Source organism: Aethalodelphis obliquidens, unplaced genomic scaffold, assembly GCF_003676395.1.
Source record: "Aethalodelphis obliquidens isolate GAN/ISIS:26980383/991018 unplaced genomic scaffold, ASM367639v1 scaffold50, whole genome shotgun sequence".
Taxonomy (NCBI): Eukaryota; Metazoa; Chordata; class Mammalia; order Artiodactyla; family Delphinidae; genus Aethalodelphis; species Aethalodelphis obliquidens.
Window position 1 is genome coordinate 5,082,303 of NW_020837994.1, and position 26,928 is coordinate 5,109,230.

Here is a 26,928-nt window from a genome sequence, read left to right on the forward strand (position 1 = left end):
TGGTTACTTGGAGGTTTCTTGTCCTTTCGGAAGTCTGAGGTCTTCTGCCAGCGTTCAGTAGATGTTTTGTGCAAATTGTTCCACTTGTAGATGTATTTGTGATGTTTTTGTGGGAGGAGGCGAGCTCCATGTGCTCCTCCTCTGCCATCTTGATTCCTCCCCACTACCATTCAGTCTTGACAGGTTGTATGTTTCTAAGAATTTATCCATTTTTCCAGGTTTTCCTTTTTTTTTGGTGTATAGTTTTTCATAGTGGTATCTTTATGCTCTTTTGTATTTCTCTGCTATCAGTCATAATGTTCCTTACATTTCTGATTTTGTTTGTGTCTTCTCTCATTTTTTCTTGGTAAATGGTTTTTCTATATTGTTTATCTTTTTAAAAAACTAGCTTTTAGTGTCACTGGTCTTTTCTGTTGTCTTTTTAGTGTCTATTTCATTTATCTCCTCTGATCTTTCTTTCCTTCCTTCTACTAACTTTGGGCTTTAGTGTGTTGTTCTTTGCAGTTCCTTATGGTTTAAAGTTAGGTCATTTATTTGAGATCTTTCTTGTATCTTAAGCTAGGCATTTATTGCCATGAACTTTCCTCTTAGAAATGCTTTTGCTGCGCCCCATAATTTTTAGTATGCTGTATTTCCGTTTTTAATTTTTCTCAAGGTATTTTAAAATTAATTAATTAATTAATTTTTGGCTGTGTTGGGTCTTTGTTGCGGTGTGTGGGCTTTCTCTAGTTGCGGTGAGAGGGAGCTACTCTTCCGTTGCGGTGTGCAGCTTTCTCATTGCGGTGGCTTCTCTTGTTGTGGAGCATGACTCTAGGCACGTGGGCTCCAGTAGTTGTGGCACATGGGCTCAGTAGTTGTGGTTCACAGGCTCTAGAGCACAGGCTCAGTAGTTGTGGCACACGGGCTTAGTTGCTCTATGGCATGTGGAATCTTCCCGGACCAGGGCTCAAACCCATGTCCCCTGCATTGGCAGGTGGACTCTCAACCACTGTGCCACCAGGGAAGCCCTCTCAAGGTATTTTTAAATTTAACTTTTGATTTCTTCTTTAACCCATTGGTTCAGTAGCATGTTGTTCAATCTCCAAATATTTGTGAATTTTCCAGTTTTCTTCTTGTAATTGATTTCTAATTTTACACCATTGTGCTCAGAAAAGATGCTTGATATCATTTCAGTCTTCTTAAGTTCATTAAGACTTGTTGCCTGATGTATGCTCTGTCCAGAAGAATGTTCCATGTGTGCTTGAGTAGAATGTGTATTCAGTTGCTTTTGGCTGTCATGTTCTTTATAGGTCTTATTATGTCCATCTGTTCTAATATGTTGTTTAAGCCCAACATGTCTGAATGATCTATCTGTTAATAAAAGTGGGGTATTAAAGTCCTCTACTGTTACTGTATTGCTGTCAGTTTTTCACTTTAGGTCTGTTAATATTTGTTTTATATATTTAGATGCTCCTATGTTGGGTACAGATGTCATATCCTCTTGTTGCTTTAACCTTTCATAATTACATAATAACCTCCTTTGTCTCTTACTACAGTCTTTGTCTTTAAGTCTATTTTGTCAAACTGTTACTACTCAAGCTTTCTTTTGGTGTCCATTTGCATGGACTGTCTTTTACTTTCCGTGCTTTTACTTTCAGTCTGTCTTTGTACTTATCTGAAGTGAGTCTTGTTTTTTAATCCTGAATGCCACTCTTGTCTTTTGATTGGAGAATTTAATCCATTTACATTTAAAGTAATTATAGATAAGTATGTACATATTGTACTTTTGTTAATTGTTTTCTGACTGTTTTGTAATTCCTTTATTCTTTTTCTCTTGCTGTCTTCCTGATTTTCTATAGTGGCATGCTTAGATTCCTTTCTCTTTGTGTATGTATGTGTATGTACTATATAGGTTTTTGCTTTGTGGTTACAGTGAGGCTTACATAAAACAATTTATATTTATTATAGTCTATTTTAAGTTGATAACTTAAGTTCGAGATCATTCTAAAGCACTAGTATGTTTACTCTCCTCATCATGTTTTATGTTTTTGATGTCACAGTTTATATCTTTTTATCTTGTGTATCCATTAACAAATTATTATAGTTATATTATTTTTACTCCTTTTGTCTTTTAACCTTCATACGAGCTTAATTAATTCACCACTTTACAGCATGAGATTATTCTGAATTTTACTATATATTTACCTTTACCAGTGAGATTTATACTTTCGTATGTTTTCCTGTTACTTATTAGTGCCCTTTCACTGCAGCTTAAAGAAGCCCCTTTAACATTTCTTGTAAGGTTGGTCTAGTGGTGATGAACTCCTTCAGCTTTTGTTTGTCTGGAAAACTCTCTCCTTCAGTTTTGAAAGACAGCTTTGCAGGGTAGAGTATTCTTGGTTGGCAGTTTTTTTTTTTTCTTTCAGCACTTTGAATATATCATGCCACTCCCTTCTGGTCTGTAAAATTTCTGTTTAAAAATATGCTGGTATTCTTATGGGGGTTCCCTTGTATATAACAATTTGTTTTTTCCTAGCTGCTTTTGAGATTCTCTCCTTGTCTTTAACTTTTGACAGTTAAATGATAATGGCTGGACTCATCTTCTTTGGAACTCTCTGGGCTTCCTGGATCTGAATGTTTCCTTCCCTAGATATGGGAAGTTTTCAGCCATTATTTCATCAAATTAGTTTTCTACCCCTTACCCTCTCTTCTCCTCTGAGTCCCCTATAATGTGAATATTGGTCCCCTTGATATGGTCCCATAAGTCCCTCAAGCTGTCTTTACTCTTTTTCATTCTCTTTCCTTTCAGCAGCTCTTATTGCATGAATTCTTATGCTGTGTCTTCAAGTTTGCTGATCCTTTCTTTGCTTCATCTAGTCTGATGTTGAACCCCCCCCCCCCACCGCTTTATTGTATTTTTCAGTGCAGTTATTATATTCTTCAACTCTGTGATTTCTGTTTGGTACTTTTTAATATTTTCTCTCTCTTTGTTGAAAGTCCCACTTTGTTCATGCATTGTTCATACTTTGGTGAGCATCTTCATGACCATCATTTTGAACTATTTATTGTTAAATCACTTGTCACTGTTTCATTGAAATCTTTTTTGTTTCTGGCCGTGCCTTGTGGCTTGCGGAATCTTAGTTCCCCGACCAGGGATTGAACCTGTACCCTCAGCAGTGAAAGCGTGGAGTCCCAACCACTGGACCGCCGGGGAATTCCCCATTTAAATTTTTTTTTTTTTTTTTTGGTGATACGTGGGCCTCTCACTGTTGTGGCCTCTCCCGTTGTGGAGCACAGGCTCCGCACGTGCAGGCTCAGCAGCCATGGCCCACGGGCCCAGCTGCTCCGTGGCATGCGGGATCTTCCTGGCCTGGGGCACGAACCCGTGTCCCCTGCATCGGCAGGCAGACTCTCAACCACTGCGCCACCAGGGAAGCCCTAAATCTTTTTTTTTTTGAGGTTTTATCTTGTTCTTTTTTTGGAACGTATTCTTTGTTTTTTCATTCTCCTTGACTCTCTGTGTTGGTTTCTATGCATTTGATAAAACAGCCCCTCTTCTAGTTTTGAAGGAGTGGTCTCATGTAGATGAACCTTTTTGTTCCACCCTGCCCTTGCTCTTGGCTGTTGCTCAAACCTTTATGATTGTCTAGGTAGCCTGCTTTGTTCTTAGTGGCTCTTAGTAGCTGAGGTTGTGCCAAGTGCCAGTTTCCCCAAGGGGAGGATCTCAGTCAGTAACTAGATGCAGGCTGATTGGAAGCTGGACAGAAGCTTTTGAAGTAAGGAACTATACCTCTTTCAGGCGAAGCCTGGGAGATGGGCATTTCTATCTACCCCCTCTTGACTGAGCTCTGGGGTGATCGCCGGGTAAGAACTATTTGCTACCATCCTGTTGAACCTGTGAACACAAGCCCCACTGGGCTACCAGAGGGAGCCATGCTGACAGGGATGTGTCATTTCAGTGACAGCCACAAAAGCTGGGGTGCCAGACGTGCACAAGCTCCTTTTTTGGAGACACAAGCAACTTGGGTTGCAGTAGTGGGAGAGTGTGAACATGGCATCTGGGGACCTCCCCATTGTCTGGAGAGCATTGTGATTGTTTAACTGGAAGCCTGACCCTCAAGTTACAGCTATGAAGATAAGCTAATAGTTCTCTTTCGTGGGAAGACTGCACATTTCTGTCTGCTGCCTCTACTGTTGCCTGAGGAGTTAGCCAGTTAAGAACTGTTGCTCTATCTGTTACAGGCCTGTAGGACCCACAGGTGTAAGCCCTGCTGGCCACCAGGGTCAGGCATTCAAGAGGTATCCCCTGGGTGGCAGCTATAAAAACTGGGCCCCCAGATGTGTGTACAGAGACTCCTTTCTGGGAGACACCACCAGCCTGGAGCAAAGGAGAGTGTGAAGATGGCGTCTGCCAGCCTCTGCGGTCTTTGGAGAATATGTCAGTTGGCCCTTAGATGTGTGTTAAATTAGAAGCCTGTCCCTCAGGCTGAAGCTTTTTTATTTTATTTATGTTTTAAAATTTTTATTCAAGTATAATCGATTTACAGTGTTGTATTAGTTTATGGTGTATAGCAAAGTTAATCAGTTATACATATATGTACATATTCTTTCCCATTATGGTTTATTACAGGATATTGAATCTAGTTCCCTGTGCTATACAGTAGGTCCTTGTTGTCTATGTTTTTTATATATAGCAATTTGTATCTGCTAATTCCAAGCTCCTAATTTATCCCTCCCCCACCCTCTTTGCCCTTTGGTAACCATAAGGTTGTTTTCTGTCTGTGAGCCTGTTTCTGTTTTGTCAATAAGTTCATTTGTGTCATATTTTAGATTCCACATGTAAGTGATATCATATGGTATTTGTCTTTCTCTTTCTGACTTACTTCACTTAGTGTGATAATCTCTGCTGCAAATGGCATTCTTTTATTCATTTTTATGTCTGAGTAGTATTCCACTGTATGTATGTATGTGTGTGTGTGTGTATATATGTGTGTGTGTGTATACACACACCCCCCCCCCCCACATCTTTATCCATTCCTCTGTTGATGAACAGTTAGGTTGCTTCCAGTACTGTTTGCTATTGTACATAGTACTGCTCTGAACATAGAGGTGCATGTATAATTTCGAATTAGAGCTGTCTCTGGATATATGCCCAGGAGTGGCGTTGCTAGATCATATGGCAACTCTAATTTTAGTGTTTTGAGGAACTTCCATACTGTTTTCCATAGTGGCTACACCAATTTACATTCCCACCAACCATGTAAGAGGCTTCCCTTTTCTCTACACCGTCTCCAGCATTTATTATTTATAGACTTTTTGATGCTGGCCATTCTGACCGATGTGAGGTGGTACCTCATTTTAGTTTTGATTTGCATTTCTCTAATAATTAGCAATGTTGAACAAATTTGCATGTGCCTCTTGGCCATCTGTTTGTCTTTGGAGAAATGTCTATTTAGGTCTTCTGCTCATTTTTTCGTTGGGTTATTTGTCTTTTTCTTACTGAGTTTTATGAACTGTTTATATATTTTCAAAATTAAGCCCTTGTCAGTCACATTGTTTGCAAATATTTTCTCCCAGTCTGTATGTTGTCTTTTCATTTTGTTTATGGTTTCCTTTGCTGTGCAAAAGCTTATAAGTTTGATTAGGTCCTGTTTGTTTATTTTTGCTTTTATTTCTATTGCCTTGGGAGACTGACCTAAGAAAACGTTGGTACGGTTTATGTCAGAGAATGTTTTTTCTATGTTCTCTTCTAGGAGTTTTATGATGTCTTATATTTAAGTTTTTTTTTTTTTTTTTTTTTTTTTTTTTTTGTGGTACGCGGGCCTCTCACTGTTGTGGCCTCTCCCATTGCGGAGCACAGGCTCCGGATGCCCAGGCTCAGTGGCCATGGCTCACGGGCCCAGCCGCTCCGCGGCATGTGGATCCTCCTGGACTGGGGCACAAACCCGTGTCTCCTGCATCGGCAGGCAGACTCTCAACCACTGCACTACCAGGGAAGCCCTTATATTTAAGTCTTTAAGCCATTTTGAGTTTATTTTTGTGTATATTGTGATGGTGTGTTCTAACTTCATTGATTCATATGCAGCTGTCCAGGCTGAAGCTTTTAAGATAAGGAAATAGGCCTCTATCACAGAAGGACTGGGTGCATTTCAGTCAGCTGCCTGTGTGCTGGGCCCTGGGGGCTTATCCATGGTTAGTCCATATGAGCCCTTTAAGAACCGTTTTTCAGTTTGTTATAGCCTTGTTGCTCTCGTGGATACAAGGTCTGTTGATTTTCAAAGGTAGGTGTTTTGGGGGCCTGTCTCTCAGGTGCAGGCCTTAAAAGTTGGGATGACAGATGTGGTGTTCAAATCCATCCCTCTTTAGGGGGATGTTGGGAGTTGGGGGTTCTCTCCTAATTGTGGGTCGCCACACTGAAGGGGGGGTTTCTGGCAAGATTGTGTCTCAACCCCTCATACCCAATTTGTTGTGGTTTTTTCCTCATTAACCTGATGTGTAGGAGTCACTTGGCTAGTTTTCAAATTTCTTTCAGGGGGAATTGTTCCATGTGTAGCTGTATATTCAGTGTGTCTGTGAGAGGAGGTGAATTCAGGATCCTCCTACATCGCCGTCTTGAACCAGAAGCCTGGATAGTGACTTCTGATACACAAAAATTTTAAGTTTTCATGAAGTCTAGTTTGTCTATTTTGTTGTTGTTGTTGCCTGTGCCTTTGTTGTCATATCCTAGAATCATTGCCAAATCCAACATGAAGCTTTTTTCCTGTTTTCTTCCAAGAGTTTTATTGTTTTAGGTTGTAAATTTAGGTCCTTGATCCATTTTGAGTTAAGTTTTGTATATTAGGTGTTAAGTAAGGGTCTTACTTAAGTAAGTTAGGTAACTTCATTCTTTTGAATGTGGATATCTAGTTTTCCCAGCACCATTTCTTGAAAAGACTGTCCTTTCCTCCATGGAATGGTCTTGACACCCTTGTCAAAAACTATTTGACTGTATATGAGAGGGTTTATTTCCCGGCTCTGTATTCTATTCCGTTGGTCTGTATGTCTCTCTTTATGCCAGTAACACCTTGTTTTGATTATTGTAGCTTTGTAGTAGGTGTTGAAATGTGTTCAGAAAGTGAGTCCTCCAGTTTTGTTCTCTTTCAAGTTTGTTTTTCATTATTTGTCCCTTTAGATTCCATATGAATTATAGAATGGGCTTTTCTACTTCTGCAAAATATGTCATTGGGATTTTGATAGGGATTGCATTGAACCTGTAGATAACTTTAGGTAATATTGACATTTTTACAATATTAACTCTTCCAGTCTATGAACATGGGATGTGTTTCCATTTATTCATGTGTTCTTTAATTTCTCTCAGCAATATTTTGTGGTTTTCATTGTACAATACTTTAACCTCCTTGGTTAAGTTAATTTCTAAGTGTTTTATTCTTTTTGGTAGTATTGTAAATGGAATTGCTTTTGTAATTTCCTTTTTGGGTATTTCATTGTTAGTGTCCAGAAATGCAACTGATTTTTTGTGTTGACTTTGCATCCTGCTACTTTGCTAAATTCATTTAATAGTTCCAACAGCTTTTCTGTGGAGTCTTCAGGATTTTCTAAATATAAGATCATATAATCTCCAAACAGATATAATTTTATTTTTTCCTTTGCAATTCAGATGCCTTTTATTTCTTTTTCTTGCCTAAGTGCTCTGCCTAGAGTTGCAGTAGCATGTTGAATAGAAGTGGTGAAAATAGGCCTCCTTACCTTGTTCCTGATCTTAGAGGGAAAGCTTTCACGTCTTTCACAATTGAGTATTATATTTGCTATGGGGTTTTCTAAATGGCTTTTATTATGTGGAGGTAGTTTCCTTTTATTCCTATTTTGTTGAGTGTTTTTAGTCACAAAATGCTGTTGAATTTTGTCAAATGCTTTTTATGTATCAATTTAGATGATCACGTGTTTTTTTTTCCTTCATTTTTTGGCATTGTGTATTATGCTGATCAATTTTTGTGCGCTGAACCATCCATACTTTCCAGGAATAAATCCCACTTGGTCATGATATATAATCCTTTTAATATTCTGCTGAATTTTGTTTGCTAGTATTTTGTTAAGGATTTTTTTTCAATTAGGGTATTTTAAAAATTTTGGTGAAATATAACACAAAGTATGCTTTTTAAACCATTTTAAAGAGTACAATTTAGTGGCATTAATTAGTGTTCTGCAACCACTACCACTATCTATTTCCAAAACTTTTCCATTATCCCAAACAGAAACTCTGTACCCATCAAGCAATAACTTCCCCATTACTCCCATCTCCAGCCCGTGATAAACACTAATCTACTTTCTGTCTCTGTGTAATTTCCTACAGTGTTTGTTTTTTTGTGTCTGGCTCATTTCAGTGTTCATTCCTGCTGTAGTATGTATCAGAACTTCATTCCTTCTAATTGCTGAATATTATTCTATTGTATGTATATACCACATTTTGTTCATTCTTCTGTTGATGGACACTTGGATTGTTCCCACCTTTTGGCTATTGTGAGTAGTGCTGCAATGAACACTGGCATACAGTACCTCTTTAAGTCTCTGTTTTCAATTCTTTTGAGTGTCTACTGGGAGTGGAATTGCTGTGTCATATGGTAATTCTGTATTTAACTTCTTGAGGAACTGCCAAACTTTTCCACAGGGATCTCACCATTTTACATTCCTACCAGCAGTATGTGAAGGTTCCAATTTCTCCACACCCTTGCCTTGTTGAGGATTTTTTTCATCAATGTTCATAAGGAATATTGGTTTGTGGTTTTCTTTTAGTATCTTTGTCTGGCTTTGGTATCAGGATCATGCTGATCTCATAGAACGAGTTAGGAAGTGGCCCCTGCTCTTCAGTTTTTTGGAGAAGTTGGAGAAGGATTGGTATTAATTCTTTAGATGTTTGGTAGAATTCACCAAGAATCCATCAGGTCCAGGGCTTTTCTTTGATTACTTATTCAACCTCCCTGCTAGTTATAGGCCTATTCAGAATATCTCTTGCTTCATGATGTAGTCTTGGTAGGTTTTGTGTTTCCAGGAATTTGTCTGTTTCATTTAGGTTACCCAATTTGTTGGCGTATGCTTGTTCATAGTACTTTTATAATCCTTGTTTTTATTGAACTGGTAGTAATGTTCCCACCTTAGAGTCTTTTCTCTTTTTTTCTTAGTCCATCTAGCTAAAGTTTTATCAATTTTATTGATCTTCTCGTTGATTTTTCTATTATTTTCCTCTGGTTTATTTATCTTAGCTACTCTTTCATTTCCTTCCTTCTTTTAGCTTTGGGTCTGTGTTGTTCTTTTTCTGGTTTCTTAAGTTGTAAAGTTAGGTTGTTTGTGATCTTTCTTGTTTTTTTTTTTTTTTTTTTTTTGCGTTATGTGGGCCTCTCACTGTCGTGGCCTCTCTCGTTGCGGAGCACAGGCTCCGGACATGCTGGCTCAGCGGCCATGGCTTATGGGCCTAGCCGCTCTGCGGCATGTGGGATCTTCCTGGACCAGGGCACGAACCCGTGTCCCCTGCATCGGCAGGTGGACTCTCAACCACTGCGCCACCAGGGAAGCCCCTTTCTTGTTTTTTAACATAAACATTTATAGCTATAAATTTCTCCCTTAGCACCACTTTCTCTGTCTCATAAGCTTTGGTATGTTGTATTTTAGTGTTTGTTCATATCTGAGTTTTTTCTAATTTCCCTTGTGATTTCTTCTTTGATCCATTGGTTGTTTAAAACTGTGTTGTTTAGTTTCCACAATTTTGTGAATTTTCCAGTTTTCTTTATGTTATTGAATTCTAAGTTTATCTTGTGGTAGTCAGAGAAGATACTTTGTATGGTATCTCTCTTTTTAAATCTATTGAGACTTAATTTGTGGCCTAACTTATAGACTTTCCTGGAAAATGTCCCATGTACACTTGAGAAAAATGTGTATGCTGTTGTTGTTGGGTGGAATGTTTCTTACATGTGTTACGTTCCTCAATTACTTCTTTCTGGTTGTTCAATTCGTTATTGTGAGTGGGGTCTTGAAGTCTCCAACTATTAATGTAGAATTGTCTATTTCTCTTTTCAATTTTGTTAACTTTTGCATCATATATTTTGATGGCCTGTCATTAGGTGTGTAAATGTTTGTAATTGTTATATCTTCTTGCTGTATTGAGCCTTTCATTAATATATAATGTTCTTTTTTTGCCTCATAACCTTTCTTAAAGTCTATTTTGTCTTAAATTAGTACAGCCACTTCTGCTCTCTTTTGGTTATTATTTGCATGGCATATCTTTTTCCATCCTTTCACTTTCAACATCCTTGTGTCTTTGGATCTCAAGTGAGTCTCTTATAGAGAGCTTTAGAGTTGGATTGTGTATTTTTATCCATTCTGCCAATCTCTGTCTTTTGATTAGAGAGTTTAATCCATTTACTTTTAAAGTAATTACGTGTTAAGGAGGGGCTGACTTCTGTCATTGTGCTGTTTCCTGTATGCCCTCTAGCTTTTTTGTCCCTCATTTCCTGCATTCCTGTCCTCTTTTGTTTTCAGTTGATTTTTTTTTTGACAGCAAAATGTTTAAATTCCTTCTTAATTTCCTTTGTGTATATTTTAAAGCTATTTTCTTTGTTGTTCCATGGGAATTACATTTAACATCTTAAAGTTATTACATTCAAATTGGATTTTTTTTAACATCTTTATTGGAGTATAATTGCTTTACAATGGTGTGTTAATTTCTGCTTTACAACAAAGTGAATCAGTTATATATATACATGTGTTCCCATATCTCTTCGCTCTTAGTGTCTCCCTCCCTCCCACCCTCCCTATCCCACCCCTCCAGGTGATCACAAAGCACCAAGCTGATCTCCCTGTGCTATGCGGCTGCTTCCCACTAGCTATCTACCTTACGTTTGGTAGTGTATATATGTCCATGCCTCTCTCTCGCTTTGTCACAGCTTACCCTTCCCCCTCCCCATATCCTCAAGTCTGTTCTCTAGTAGGTCTGTGTCTTTATTCCTGTCTTACCCCTAGGCTCTTCAAGACATCTTTTTTCTTAAATTCCATATATATGTGTTAGCATATGGTATTTGTCTCTCTCTCTCTGACTTACTTCACTCTGTATGACAGACTCTAGGTCTATTCACCTCATTATAAATAGCTCAATTTCGTTTCTTTTTATGGCTGAGTAATATTCCATTGTATATATGTGCCACATCTTTATCCATTCATCCGATGATGGACACTATGGTTGTTTCCATCTCTGGGCTATTGTAAATAGAGCTGCAATGAACATTTTGGTACATGACTCTTTTTGAATTACGGTTTTCTCAGGGTATATGCCCAGTAGTGGGATTGCTGGGTTATATGGTAGTTCTATTTGTAGTTTTTAAAGGAACCTCCATACTGTTCTCCACAGTGGCTATATCAATTTACATTCCCACCAACAGTGCAAGAGTGTTCCCTTTTCTCCACACCCTCTCCAGCATTTATTGTTTGTAGATTTTTTGATGATGGCCATTCTGACTGGTGTGAGATGATATCTCATTGTAGTTTTGATTTGCATTTCTCTAATGATTAATGATGTTGAGCATTCTTTCATGTGTTTGTTGGCAGTCTGTATATCTTCTTTGGACAAATGTCTATTTAGGTCTTCTGCCCATTTTTGGACTGGGTTGTTTGTTTTTTTGTTACTAAGCTGCATGAGCTGCTTATAAATTTTGGAGCTTAATCCTTTGTCAGTTGCTTTATTTGCAAATATTTTCTCCCATTCTGAGGATTGTCTTTTGGTCTTGTTTATGGTTTCCTTTGCTGTGCAAAAGCTTTGAAGTTTCATTAGGTCCCATTTGTTTATTTTTGTTTTTATTTCCATTTCTCTAGGAGGTGGTCAAAAAGGATCTTGCTGTGATGTATGTCATCGAGTGTCCTGCCTATGTTTTCCTCTAAGAGTTTGATAGTTTCTGGCCTTACATTTAGGTCTTTAATCCATTTTGAGCTTATTTTTGTGTATGGTGTTAGGGAGTGATCTAATCTCATACTTTTACATGTAGCTATCCAGTTTTCCCAGCACCACTTATTGAAGAGGCTGTCCTTTCTCCACTGTACATTCCTGCCTCCTTTATCAAAGATAAGGTGACCATATGTGCGTGGGTTTATCTGTGGGCTTTCTATCCTGTTCCACTGATCTAGCTTTCTGTTTTTGTGCCAGTACCATACTGTCTTGATTACTGTAGCTTTGTAGTATAGTCTGAAGTCAGGGAGCCTGATTTCTCCAGCTCCGTTTTTCGTTCTCAAGATTGCTTTGGCTATTCGGGGTCTTTTGTATTTCCATACAAATTGTGAAATTTTTTGTTCTAGTTCTGTGAAAAATTCCATTGGTAGTTAGATAGGGATTGCATTGAATCTGTAGATTGCTTTGGGTAGTAGAGTCATTTTCACAATGTTGATTCTTCCAATCCAAGAACATGGTATATCTCTCCATCTGTTTGTATCGTCTTTAATTTCTTTCATCAGTGTCTTATAATTTTCTGCATACAGGTCTTTTGTCTCCTTAGGTAGGTTTATTCCTAGGTATTTTGTTCTTTTTGTTGCCATGGTAAATGGGAGTGTTTTCTTGATTTCACTTTCAGATTTTTCATCATTAGTGTATAGGAATGCCAGAGATTTCTGTGCATTAATTTTGTATCCTGCTACTTTACCAAATTCATTGATTAGCTCTAGCAGTTTTCTGGTAGCATCTTTAGGATTCTCTATGTATAGTATCATGTCATCTGCAAACAGTGACAGCTTTACTTCTTTTCCAGTTTGGATTCCTTTTATTTCCTTTTGTTCTCTGATTGCTGTGGCTAAAACTTCCAAAACTCTGTTGAATAAGAGTGGTGAGAGTGGGCAGCCTTGTCTTGTTCCTGATCTTAGTGGAAATGCTTTCAGTTTTTCACCATTGAGGACGATGTTGGCTGTGAGTTTGTCATATATGGCCTTTGTTATGTTGAGGAAAGTTCCCTCTATGCCTACTTTCTGGAGGGTTTTTATCATAAATGGTGTTGAATTTTGTCAAAAGCTTTCTCTGCATCTATTGAGATGACCATATATTTTTTCTTCTTCAGCTTGTTAATATGGTGTATCACATTGATTGATTTGCGTATATTGAAGAATCCTTGCATTCCTGGGATAGACCCCACTTGATCATGGTGTATGATCCTTTTAATGTGCTGTTGGATTCTGTTTGCTAGTATTTTGTTGAGGATTTTTGCATCTATGTTCATCAGTGATATTGGCCTGTAGTTTTCTTTCTTTGTGACATCCTTGTCTGGTTTTGATATCAGGGTGATGGTGGCCTCGTAGAATGAGTTTGGGAGTGTTCCTCTCTCTGCTATATTTTGGAAGAGTTTGAGAAGGATATGTGTTAGCTCTTCTCTAAATGTTTGATAGAATTTGCCTGTGAAGCCATCTGGTCCTGGGCTTTTGTTTGTTGGAAGATTTTTAATCACAGTTTCAATTTCACTGCTTGTTTTTGGTCTGTTCATATTTTCTATTTCTTCCTGATTCAGTCTTGGCTGGTTGTGCATTTCTAAGAATTTGTCCATTTCTTCCAGGTTGTCTATTTTATTGGCATATACTTGCTTGTAGTAATCTGTCATGATCCTTTGTATTTCTGCAGTGTCAGTTGTTACTTCTCCTTTTTCATTTCTAATTCTATTGATTTGAGTCTTCTCCCGTTTTTTCTTGATGAGTCTGGCTAATGGTTTATCAATTTTGTTTATCTTCTCAAAGAAGTAGCTTTTAGTTTTATTGATCTTTATTATTGTTTCCTTCATTTCTTTTTGATTTATTTCTGATCTGATTTTTATGATTTCTTTCCTTCTGCTAACTTAGGGGTTCTTTTGTTCTTCTTTCTCTAATTGCTTTAGGTGCAAGGTTAGGTTGTTTAATCGAGATGTTTCCTGTTTCTTAAGGTAGGCTTGTATTGCTCTAAACTTCCCTCTTAGAACTGCTTTTGCTGCCTCCCATAGGTTTTGGGTCGTCGTGTTTCCATTGTCATTTGTTTCTAGGTATTTTTTAATTTCCTCTTCGATTTCTTCAGTGATCACTTCATTATTAAGTAGTGTATTGTTTAGCCTCCATGTGTTTGTATTTTTTACAGATCTTTTCCTGTAATTGATATCTAGTCTCATAGCGTTGTGGTCGGAAAAGATACTTGATACAATTTCGATTTTCTTAAATTTACCAAGGCTTGATTTGTGACCCAAGATATGATCTATCCTGGAGAATGTTCCATGAGCATTAGAGAAAAATGTGTATTCTGTTGTTTTTGGATGGAATGTCCTATAAATATCAATTAAGTCCATCTTGTTTAATGTATCATTTAAAGCTTGTGTTTCCTTATTTATTTTCATTTTGGATGATCTGTCCATTGGTGAAAGTGGGGTGTTAAAGTCCCCTACTATGAATGTGTTACTGTCGATTTCCCCTTTTATGGCTGTTAGTATTTGCCTTATATATTGAGGTGCTCCTATGTTGGGTGCATAAATATTTACAATTGTTATATCTTCTTCTTGGGTCGATCCCTTGATCATTATGTAGTGTCCTTCTTTGCCTCTTCTAATAGTCTTTATTTTAAAGTCTATTTTGTCTGATATGAGAATTGCTACTCCAGCTTACCTTTAATAACATAGGAAAACTCTGCTCCTTCACAGCTCTATCCTGCCCCCCTTGGTTGTTGATGTCACAAAATTATAATTATAACTATAATTAATTATAACTGTGTGCCCTAAAACATAAACCAGTAATTCTTTTAGATGCATTGGTCTCCTGAATTATGGTAGAAGAGAAGATTTGGAGTTTCAGACCAAAGTTATAGTAATACTAGCTATTACATTAATAATTGTCTGTTTTCTTTAAATGTATTAGTTTTCTATATCATATAGAAAACAAAAAGTACAGTTATAAGCCATTGTTACAATAATACTAAATAATCACTCACATATTTATCTTTATTTAGACGTTTATTTTTCCACAGCTTTGAGGTACTGACCAGTGTGCTTTCTTTTCACCTGCAGGACTCCTTTGAGCCTTTTTTATAGGGTAGGTCTAGTGGTCATGAATTCCCTCAGCTGTTGTTTATCTGGTAATGTCTTGATTTCTTCCTCACTTTTGAAGGACAGGTTTGCCAGATTTAAGATTCTTGGTTGACAGTTTTTTTCTTTGAGCACTTTGAATATATTTGTCTACTTTCTTGTGGCCTCTAATGCTTTTGATAAGAAATCTACAGATAATCTTGTTAAGGATCCCTTGTATGTGATGATTTGCTTCTCTTGCTGCCTTCAAGATTTGCCCTTAGTCTTTTGAAAGTTTGATTATAATGAATTTCAGTGTGGATCTCTCTCAATTCATCTTACTTGGAGTTTGTTGAACTTCTTGGATGTTTACATTTTTGTCTTTCATCAGATTTGGGGAGTTTTCAGTCATTATTTTTTTCAAATATTCTCTCTTGTCCTTTTCTCTCTCTCTCGTCCTCTTGGGATTCCCACAGTATGTTGGTCCTTCTGATGGTGTCCCATGGATCTCTTAGTTTCTGTTCACTTTCCTTCAATCTTATTTCTTTCGCTTCCTCACCCTTGTTAAATTCCATTCTCCTGTCTTCAAGTTTACTGACTCATTCTGCCTGCTCAATCCTGCCTTTGTCCCTCTAGTAAATTTTAAATTTCAGTTATTGTACTTTTTTGCCCTAGAATTTCTTTTTTTGTTTCTTTTTAGGTTTTCTATCTCTTTATTGAGATTTATATTTTGTTCACACATCATTTTCTCAACTTTCTCCACATCTTCCTTTGGTTCTTTGATTACCTTTAAGACCAGTGTTTTAAAGTCTTTGTCTAATACATCTGCCGTTAAGGGACAGATTTTGTTGAATTATTTTTCTTCTTCTGAATGGGCTGTACTTTCCTGTTTCTTTGTATGTCTTGTGATTGTGGAGCCCTGGACATGTGAGTTTAATAATATGGTAACTCTGGAAATCAGATTCTCCTTCTTCCCGTGGGTTTGTTATTTTTTAGTATTGTTTTTGTTTTTTATTGTTATAGTCTGTGTCTGTGCTGATGATCAGCCTGAAGTGTAAATTTAATGTCTTCTTATATCTTTTCTGAGTCTTTCCTTGGGCATATGCAGTCACTTTCTAATTTTCCCCATATATGCAGTTGTTTTTTAATGTGCTAGTCTCTAATGTTTGGCTCCTCAAAGGGGAAAAGCAAAAAATGAATTGGGGAACTGAGGGTGGGGAGGGTGCTGGCCCTTTAAGTCCCCTGGAAATCACTTTAGCTTGACGGGAAGGCATTTACAACAGTGCGGGAAAGTGCAACAATGGCTGCCCATGTCTATGTCTGCACCTGTGTGATCAGAAGCAGCAATCAGAGTACAGATTCCCCAGTATTGGGGGGGGGGGTGGCGTGGAGAGAGTCCTTTTCACCCACTCTAGCTCCTACAAGATGTGTGTAAACCACTCCAGGAACATGTGCACAGCCATCTGCTACTGTGCTAAGAGCTGACATTGACTGCAGTTTACCCTGGAAGCTTTCCCCTGGAATCTTTCCCCTGGAAGTTGCAAGCCTTCAACAGACTCCGGAGTGAGTTCCAAAACTAGTTACATCAGACAGATTCTGCCAGTACAGTTATTGTGTATGTGGGGAGACAGTTTCCTGATGCATCCTACTCTGCCATAATCCCAGAATCCTCTCTCTTCTTTAGAGCAGGTTTAGGTTTACAAAAAACTTGAGAGGAAGATGTAGAGCTTTCCCAACCCTCTCTTCTCACACTCGCATTGCCTCCTCTCTTGTCAACGTCACTCACCAGAATGGTTCATTTTTTTTTTTTCACCAAGGAGAAACCTACACATTGACAAATTATTATCACCCAGAGTTCATAGTTAACATTATGTTCACTCTGTATTGTACATTCTGTAGGTTTGGAAAACTGTATAATGATATTTATCTAGCATTATGGTATTATATAGTGTATTTTCTTTTTTTTTTTTTAACTTTTAATTTATATTGGAGTATAGTTGATTTACAATGTTGTATTTAGTTTCAGGTGTACAGCAAAGTGACTCAGTTATAAATATATATATATATATATATATCCATTCTTGTTCAGATTTTTTTTCCCATATAGGTTATTATAGAATATTGAGTAGAGTTCCCTGTGCTATACAGTAGGACCTTGTGCTATACAGTAGGACCTTGTTGGTTATCTATTTTACTTATAGTAATGTATATATGTTAATCCCAAACTCCTAATTTATCCCCTCTCCCCACCTTTCCCCTTTGGTAACCATAAGTTTGTTTTCTATGTCTGTGAATCTGTTTCTGTTTTGTAAATAAGTTCATTTGTATCAGATTTGACATATAAGTGATATCATATGATATTTGTCTTTGTCTGACATACTTTACTGAGTATGATAATCTCTAGACCCATCCATGTTGCTGCAAATGGCATTATTTCATCATATTTTATGGCTGAGTAGTATTCCATTGTATATATGTACTATATCTTCTTTATCCATTCTTCTGTCAGTGGACATTTAGATTGCTTCCATGTCTTGGTTATTATAATCAGTGCTGCAGTGAACATTGGGGTACATGTATCTTTTTGAATTATGGCTTTCTCCAGATATATGCCCAGGAGTGGGATTGTTAGATCATATGCTAGCTCTGTTTTTAGTTTTTTAAGGAACCTCCATACTGTTATCCATAGTGGCTGTACCAATTTACATTCCCACCAACAGTGTAGGAGGGTTCCCTTTTCTCTACACCCTCTTCCACATTTATTGTTTGTAGACTTTCTGATGGCCATTCTGACTGGTGTGAGGTGATACCTCATTATAGTTTTGATTTTCATTTCTCTAATACTTAGCAATGTTGAGCATCTTTTCATGTGCCCCTTGCCCATCTGTATGTGTTCTTAGGAGAAATGTCTATTTAGATCTTCTGCCCATTTTTTGATTGGGTTGTTTTTTTGTTTTGTTTTTTTGATATAGAGCTGCATGAGCTGTTTGTATGTTTTGGAGAGTAATCCCTTGTTGGTTGCGTCATTTACAAATAGTTTCTCCCATTCTATGGTTGTCTTTTCATTTTATTTATGGTTTCCTTTGCTGTGGAAAAGCATTTGAGTTTAATTAGGTCCCATTTGTTTATTTTTGTTTTTATTTCCATTACTCTAGGAGATGGATCGAAAAAGATATTGCTGCTATGTATGTCAAAGTGTTCTGCCTATGTTTTCCTCCAAGAGGTTTATAGTATCCGGTCTTACATTTAGTTCTTTAATCTACTTTGAGTTTATTTTTGTGTATGGTGGTAAAGAATGTTCTAATTTCATTTTTTCACATGTAGCTGTGAAGTTTTCCCAGCACTACTTATTGAAGGGACTATCTTTTCCCATTGTATATTCTTGCCTCCTTTGTTGAAGATAAATTGACCATAGGAGTGTGGGTTTATTTCTGGGCTTTCTATCCTGTTCCATTGATCTATATTTCTGCTTTTGTGCCAGTACCATACTGTTTTGATAACTATAACTTTGTAGTATAGTCCGAAGTCAGGGAGCCTGATTCCTCCAGCTCCATTTTTCTTTCTCAAGATTGCTTTGGCTATTTGGGGTCTTTGGTGTCTCCATACAAGTTTTAAGATTTTTTGTTCCAGTTCTGTGAAGAATGCCATTGGAAATTTGATAAGCATTTCATTGAATCTGTAGATTGCCTTGGGTAGTATAGTCATTTTAACAATATTGATTCTTCTAATCTAAGAATATGGTATGTCTTTCCATCTGTTTGTGTTGTCTTCTATTTCTTTCATCAGCATTTTATAGTTTTCAGCATACAGGTCTTTTGCCTCCTATGTAGGTTTATTCCTAGATATTTTATTCTTTTTGATGTGATGGTAAATGGGATTGTTTCTTGAATTTCTCTTTCTGATCTTTCATTCTTACTGTATAGAAATGCAACAGATTTCTGTGTATTAATTTTGTATCCTGCAACTTTACTGAGTTCATTGATGAGCTCTAGTAGTTTTCTGGTAGCATCTTTAGGATTCTCTATGTATAGTATCTTGTCATCTACAGAGAGTGACAGTTTTACTTTTTTTCCAATTTGGATTCCCTTTATTTCTTTTTCTTCTCTGACTGCTGTGGCTAGGACTTCCAAAACTATGTTGACATCCTTGTCTTGTTCCTGATCTTACAGGAAATGCTTTCAGCTTTCCTTTTTTTTTTTTTAATTAATTTTTTATTTTATTTTTGGCTGCTTTGGGTCTTCGTTGCTGTGCGCAGGCTTTCTCTAGTTGTGGCGAGCGAGGGCTACTCTTCATTGTGGTGCACGGGCTTCTCATTGCAGTGGGTTCTCTTGTTGTGGAGCATGGACTCTAGGTGCGTGGGCTTCAGTAGTTGCGGCACATGGGCTCAGTACTTGTGGCGTGTGGGCTCTAGGGCATGTGGGCTTCAGTAGTTGTACTGTACGGGCTCAGTAGTTGTGGCTTGTGGGCTCTAGAATGCAGGCTCAGTAGTTGTGGCGCATGGGCTTAGTTGCTCGATGGCATATGGGATCTTCCCGGACCGGGGATCGAACCCGTGTCCCCTGCATTGGCAGGTGATTCTTAACCACTGTGTCACTAGGGAAGTCCCTGCTTTCAGCTTTTCACTGTTGAGTATGATGTTAGCTGTAGGTTTGTCATATATGTCCTTTATTATGTTGAGGTATGTTCCCTCTGTGCCCACTTTCTGGAGAATTCTTATCATAAATGGGTGTTGAATTTTGTCAGAAGCTTTTTCTGCATCTGTTGAGGTGATCATATGGTGTTTATTCTTCAGTTTGTTAATGTGGTGTATCACACTGGTTGATTTGTGGATATTGAAAAATCCTTGCATCCCTGGGATAAATCCCACTTGATCATGCTGTGTGATCTTTTTAATGTATTGTTTGCTAGTATTTTGTTGAGGATTTTTGTGTCTATGTTTATCAGTGATATTGGCCTATAATTTTCTTTTTTTCTGTGGTTTCTTTGTCTGGTGTTGGTATCAGGGTGATGGTGGCCTCATAGAATGAGTTTGGAAGTGTTCCTTCCTCTGCAATTTTTGGGAAGATTTTCAGAAAGATAGTGTTAACTATTCTGTAAATGATTGATAGAATTCGCCTTGGAAGCCACCTGGTCCTGGACTTTTGTTTGTTGGGAATTTTTAAATCACAGTTTCGATTTCAGTACTTGTGATTGGTCTGTTCGTATTTTCTGTTTCTTCCTGGTACAGTCATGGGAGTTTGTACCTTTCTAATAATTTGTCCATTTCTTCTAGGTTGTCTATTTTGTTGGAATATAGTTGCTTGTAGTAATCTCTTTTGATCGTTTTTATTTCCGTGGTGTCTGTTGTAACTTATTCTTTTTCATTCCTGATTTTATTGATTGGAGCCCTCTCCCTTTTTTTCTTGATGAGTCTGGCTACACATTTATCAACTTTGTTTATCTTTTTAAAGAACCAGCTTTTAATTTCATTGATCTTTTCTATTTTTTCTTCATGCTTATTTCATTTATTTCTGCTCTGATCTTTATGATTCCTTTCCTTCTACTAAGTTGGGTGTTTTTTTTTGTTCTTCTTTCTCTAATTGCTTTAGGTGTAAGGTTAGGTTGTTTATTTGAGATTTTTCTTGTTTCCTGAGGTGAGATTGTATTGCTATAAACCTCCCTCTTAGAACTGCTTTTGCTGCATCCCATAGATTTTGGATCATTGTGTTTTCACTGTTATTTGTCTACAGATATTTTTTGATTTCCTCTTTGATTTCTTCAGTGATCCATTGGTTGTTTCGTAGCATGTTGTTTAGCCTGCACATGTTGTGTTTCTTACAGTATTTTTCTTGTGATTGATTTCCTTTTTTAAAATTGAAGTATAATTGCTTTACAGTGTTTTGTTAATGACTGCTGTACAGCAGAGTGACTCAGGTAGACATATATACATTCTCTTTCATATTCTTTTCTATTATGGTTTATCACAGGATATTGAATATAGTTCCTGGTGCTATACAGTAGGACCTTGTTGTTTATCCATTCCATATATACCAGTTTGCATCTGCTAATCCCAAACTCTCAATCCATCCCTCTCTCACCACCCTCCTTCTTGGTAACCACCAGTCTATTCTCTATGTCTGTGATTCTGTTTCTGTTTCATACATAGGTTAATTTGTGTCATATTTTACATTCCACATATGAGTAATATCATATGGTATTTTTCTTTCTCTTTCTGACTTACTTCACTTAGTATGATAATCTCTAGTTACATCCATGTTACTGGAAATGGCATTATTTTGTTCTTTTTTATGTCTGAGTGGTATTCCATTGTATGTATGTACCACATCTTCTTATTCCATTCATCCATCGATGGACATTTAGGTTTTTTTCCTAAAAACCTAAAACATAGGTTTTGGCTATTGTGAATAGTGCTGCTGTGAACATAGGGGGTGCATTTATCTTTTTGAATTATAGTTTTGTCTGTATATATGCCCAGGAGTGGGATTGCTGGATTATATAATTGTAACTCTATTTTTAGTTTTCTGAGGAACTTCCATACTGTTCTCCACAGTGGCTGTATCAATTTACATTCCAACAGTGCAAGAGGGTTCTCTTTTTTCCACAGACTCTCCAGCATTTATTGTTTGCAGACTTTTTGATGGCTATTCTGACTGGCATGAGGTGGTACCTCACTGTAGTTTTGATTTGTGTTTCTCTAATAATTAGCAATGTTTAGTATCTTTTGATGTGCCTATTGGCCATATGTTTGTTTTATTTGGAGAAATGTCTCTTTTTGTCTTCTGCCCACTTTTCAATTGAGTTGTTTTTTTGTTGTTGAGTTTTATGAGCTATTTGTATATTTTGGAAATTAAGCCCTTGTCAGTTGCATCATTTGCAAATATTTTCTCCCATTCTGCAGGTTGTATTTTCATTTTCTTTATCGTTTCCTTTGCTGTGCAAAAGCTTGCAAGTTTGATTAGGTCTCATTTGTTTATTTTTGTTTTTATTTCTATTGCCTTGGGAGACTGATGTAAGAAATCATAACATACAATTTGTTAGACATTGTTTTGCCTGTGTTCTATTCTAGGAGTTTTATGGTGTCATGTCTTATACTTAAGTCTTTTAAGCCACTTTGAGTTTATTTTTGTATATGGTGAGAGGGTGTCTTCTAACTTCATCGATTTACATGTGGCTGTCCAATTTTCACACCACCACTTGCTGAAGAGACTTTTTCCCATTGTGTATTCTTGCCTCCTTTTTCGAAGATTAATTGACTGTAGGTGTGTGGGTTTACTTCTGGGCTCTCTGTTGTGTTCCATCGATCCATATGTCTATTTTTTCTTCTAGTACCATGCCATTTTGATTACTGTAGCTTTGTAGTATTTTCTGAAGTCTGGGATGGTTATTCCTCCTGCTTTGTTCTTTTTCTTCAGGATTGCTTAGGCAATTCTGGGTCTTTTACGGTTCCATATGAATTTTAGGATTATTTTTTTCTAATCCTGTAAATACATCATGGGTAATGTAATAGGGATCACATTAAATCTGTAGATTGCTTTGGGTAGTATGGCTATTTTAACAATATTAATTCTTCCAATCCAAGAGCATGGGATATCTTTCCATTTCATTGAATCATCTTCAGTTTCCTCTATTAATGTTTTATAGTTCTCAGCATATAAGTCTTTAACCTCCTTGGTGAGGTTTATTCCTAAGCATTTCATTTTGGGGGTTGCTATTTTAAAAGTTACTGTCTTTTTACACTCCCTGTCTGATAGTTCATTTTTGGTGTAAAGAAATGCAACTGATTTCTGTATATTCATCTTGTATCCTGCTGCCTTGCTGAATTCAGTCATTTATCAGTTCCAGTAGTTTTTGTGTGGAGTCTTTAGGGTTTTCTACATATAGTATCATATCATTTGAAATAATGACAATTTTATCCCTTTCCTTCCAATTTGGATACCTTTTATTTGTTTTTCTTGTCTGAGTGCTGTGACTAGAACTTCTAATACTATGTTGAATAGAAGATGTGAGAGGGACATTTTTGTCTTGTTACAGATTTTAGGGGGAAGGCTTTCAACTTTTCACCATTGAGTATTATATTGGCTGTGGGTTTGTCATAAACAGCTTTTACTATTTTGTGATATGTTCTGTCTATACCCACTTTGGTAAGAGTTTTTATTATGAATGGATGTTGAATTTTTTCAAGTGCTTTTTCTGCATCTATTGAGATGATTACATGGTTTTTGTCTCTTGTTTATGTGGTTTATCACATTGATTTGCATATGCAGAACCATTCTTATGAACTTGGGATGACTCCCACTTTGTCATGGTGTATGATGTTTTTTATGTGTTGTTGGATTTGGTTTGCTAATATTTTGTTGAGAATTTTTTCCATCTATATTCATCAGAGATATTGGCTTGTAATTTTTTTTTTTTTGGTGGTGTCTTTATCTGGATTTGGTATCAGGGTGATGGTAACTTCATAGACTGTCCTTGGGAGTGTTCCCTCTTCTTCAATTCTTTGGAAGAATTTGAGAAGGATTGGTATAAATTATATTTTGTATGTTTGGTAGAATTTGCCTGTGAAGCCATTTGGTCCTGGACTTTTGTTTGTAGGGAGTTTTAAAATTACATATTCTATTTCACTTTTAGTGATTGGTCTGTTCCAATTATCTATTTCTTCTTGATTCAGTTTCGGTGGGCTGTATGTTTCTAGAAATTTGTCCATTTCTTCTAGGTTGTTGAATTAGTTGGCATATAATTGTTCAAAGTATTTCCTTATTATTATTATTTTGTATTTCTGCAGTATCAGTTGTTGTGTCTCCTTTCTTGTTTCTTATTTTATTTGGGTTCTGTCTCTTTTCTTCTTGGTGAGCCTGGCCAGAGTTTTGTCAACCTTGTTTATCCTTTCAAAGAACCAGCTCTTGTTTGTATTGATTTTTTAAAAAAAAAAACTTATTTATTTATTTGGCTGTGCCATGTCTTAGTTGTGGCATGCAGGATTTTTGTTGCCTCATGTGGGATCTTTAGTTGCGGCATGTGAGATCTTTAGTTGTGGCATGTGGGACCTTTTAGTTGTGGTATACGGGATCTTTTAGTTGCGACATGTGGGATCTTTAGTTGCAGCATGCAGGATCCTTTTTAGTTGCGGCATGCGAACTCTTAGTTGCGGCATGTGGGATCTAGTTCCCTGACCAGAGATCGAACCCAGGCCCCCTGCATTGGGAGTGCAGAGTCTTAGCCACTGGATCACCAGGGAAGTCCCTTTCTATTGTTTTTTTAATCTTTATCTTATTTATTTCTTCTGATCTTTATTATTTCCTTCCTTCTGCTGAATTAAGGTTTTGTTTGTTCTTCTTTTTCTAGTTCTTTTAATTGGTAGGTTAGGTTGTTTGAGATTTTTCTTGGTTTTTGAGGAAGGCCTGTATTGCTATGAACTTCCCTCTAGGAACTGCTTTTGCTGCATCCCTTAGATTTTGTATGGTTGTGTTTTCATTGTCATTTGTCTGAAAGTATTTTTGAATTTCTTCTTCGATTTCATCATTGACTCATTGGTTGTTTAGTAGCATGTTGTTAAGTCACCATGTAATTTTTCTTTTTTTTTTCATTTCTTTTTCTGTGGTTAATTTCTAGTTTCATGCCACTGTGGTCAGAAACGATGCTTGAGATAATTTCTATATTCTTAAATTTGTTGAGGGTTGTTTTGTGCCCTAGTATGTGGTCAATCCTAGAGAATGTTCCACGTGCACTGGAAAAGAATGTGTATTCTGGTTTTTTTAGATGTAGTGTCCTGAAAATATCAATTAAGTTTAACTGTCCTATTGTATCATTTAGTATCTCTGTTGCCTATTGATTCTCTGTGTAGAAGATCTGTCCATTGATGTGAGTGGGGTGTTAAAGTCTCCTAGTATTATTGTATTTCTGTCAATTTCTCCCTTTACGTCTGTTAGTATTTGTTTTATGTATTTGGGTGCTCCTATATTAGGAGCATGTATGTTGACGAGTGTAAAATCCTCTTCTTGTATTGATCCTTTTATCATCATATGATGTTCTTCTTTATCTTTCTTTATGGACTTTAAGTCTGTTTTGTCTGATATGAGTATTGCCAGTCCCCCCTTTCTTGTCACTTCTGTTTGCATGAAATATCTTTTTCCATCCTCTCTCTTTCAATATATGTGTGTCCTTTGTCCTAAAGTAGGTCTCTTATAGGCAGCATATTGTAGTCTCTTGCTTTTTTATCCAGCCTTCCACTCTGTGTCTTTTGATTGGAGCATTCAGACCATTGATATTTAAGGTAATTATTTATAGATATGTATTTGTTGTCATTTTAAACCGTGTTTTCCCATTGATTTTATATTTCCTCTCTGTTCCTTTTTCTTTTTGTTTTTCCTTTTCTGGTTTGATGATTTTCTTTTGTATTATACTTTTCTTCTCTTCTTTTTGTTTTTTTGTGAATCTATTGTATGTTTTTGATTCGCGGTTACCCTGTTTTTCAAGTATGTTAACTGTATCTACTTGCCTTAGACTGGTAGTCATATAGGTTCAAGTATAGGTTCAAGTCATATAGGTTCAAGTCATATAGGTTCAAGTATAGGTTCATATAGGTTCAAGTCATATAGGTTCAAGTATGTTAATTGTATCTACTTGCCTTAGACTGGTAGTCATATAGGTTCAAATACATTCCAGGAAAAAAATTCTACGTTTTCTTACTCTCCTCCCCTACATTTTATGATTTTAATATTCTCTTTTACATCTTCATGTATATCTTTTTGCTGTTCATTGTTGTTATCATCACTTTCACAGAGTTTTTTTTGTGTGTGTGTTACGCAGGCCTCTCACTGTTGTGGCCTCTCCCGCTGCAGAGCACAGGCTCCAGACACGCAGGCTCAGTGGCCATGGCTCACGGGCCCAGCCGCTCTGCGGCATGTGGGATCTTCCTGGACCGGGGCACGAACCCATGTCCCCTGCATCAGCAGGTGGACTCTCAACCACTGTGCCACCAGGGAAGCCCTCACAGTTGTTTTTTGTTTTTTGTTTTTTTAATCTGTGTACTGTCTGCTGTCCTGATTGGGTGATTTCCATTTTTCTATCTTCCAGGTCACTTATTCATTCTTTTGAATTATTCATTCTGCTGTTCATTGCCTTTAGCTCAGCTTTCATATCTGCAAATATGTTTTCTAATTTTTCTTGGTTTCTCTCTATAGTTTCTAGTCCCTTTTTACAGTACTCTGCATTTCTGTCAATAGCCTTTCTTAATTCCTTCAGTATTTTTATTATCTCCTTTTTGAAATCAGTGTCTGTTAGACTGAAGAGGTCTGCTTCATTGTTCATTCAGGGGAATGCGCTGGGTCATTTAACAGGGAGTGGTTCCTTTGCTTCTTCATGTTACTTATATTTCTCTTACTCTGTAAGTTAAGGAGAAACAATTATCTACTGTGGTCTAGGAGAACTATGTATATGTGGTTTCATCCCTGTAGCTTGTGTGGGTTGAATAAATTTGGTGTGAGGCTGTTTTTAGTATGGATGCCTGTAGCCTCTTTTCTCAGCTTGTGCTGGTTGTTATCCCCTTGATAGGGTGTGTGCAGATGTGGTGGCTGGTGCCCGGTCCTGGGGTTCTCAGAGGTGGTAGTGGCTCAGACTCACCCTCAGGGCATGCGATGGGAGTGGATGCGACTTGCAACCACTCCTGGAGTCTGGGAGGGTGGTGGCGGGAGCCCATGACCACTCCTGGGATGTGGGAGAGAAGCAGTGGGGGCTTGTGACTGCTCCTGGCGTTTAGGTGGGCGGCAGTGGAGGCTTGCGACTGCCCCTGGAGCCCGTGCAGGCAGTGTCTTGCCCTCTGCATGCGTGCCCACAGGGAAAAAGGCTGCAATCTGGGTCCCACCCCTCCCCTTGTACATCCCCCAAACAGTGGTGACTGACCTCTATGACGTCCCAGGCT

General features: G+C 37.4%; 1 protein-coding gene and 1 long non-coding RNA gene across 3 annotated transcripts in view; both read left to right on the top strand.

Annotated features, from left to right (window-relative positions):
• Window positions 1–26,928, top strand: part of USP35 (ubiquitin specific peptidase 35) — a 74,469-nt gene that overhangs the window by 37,875 nt on the left and 9,666 nt on the right. The gene's annotated exons all lie outside the window — the stretch shown is intronic.
• Window positions 14,245–24,930, top strand: LOC113607819 (uncharacterized). The gene is made up of 3 exons (XR_003428090.1): window positions 14,245–14,262; window positions 16,379–16,392; window positions 24,768–24,930. It is a non-coding gene; the product is annotated as an uncharacterized LOC113607819 (long non-coding RNA).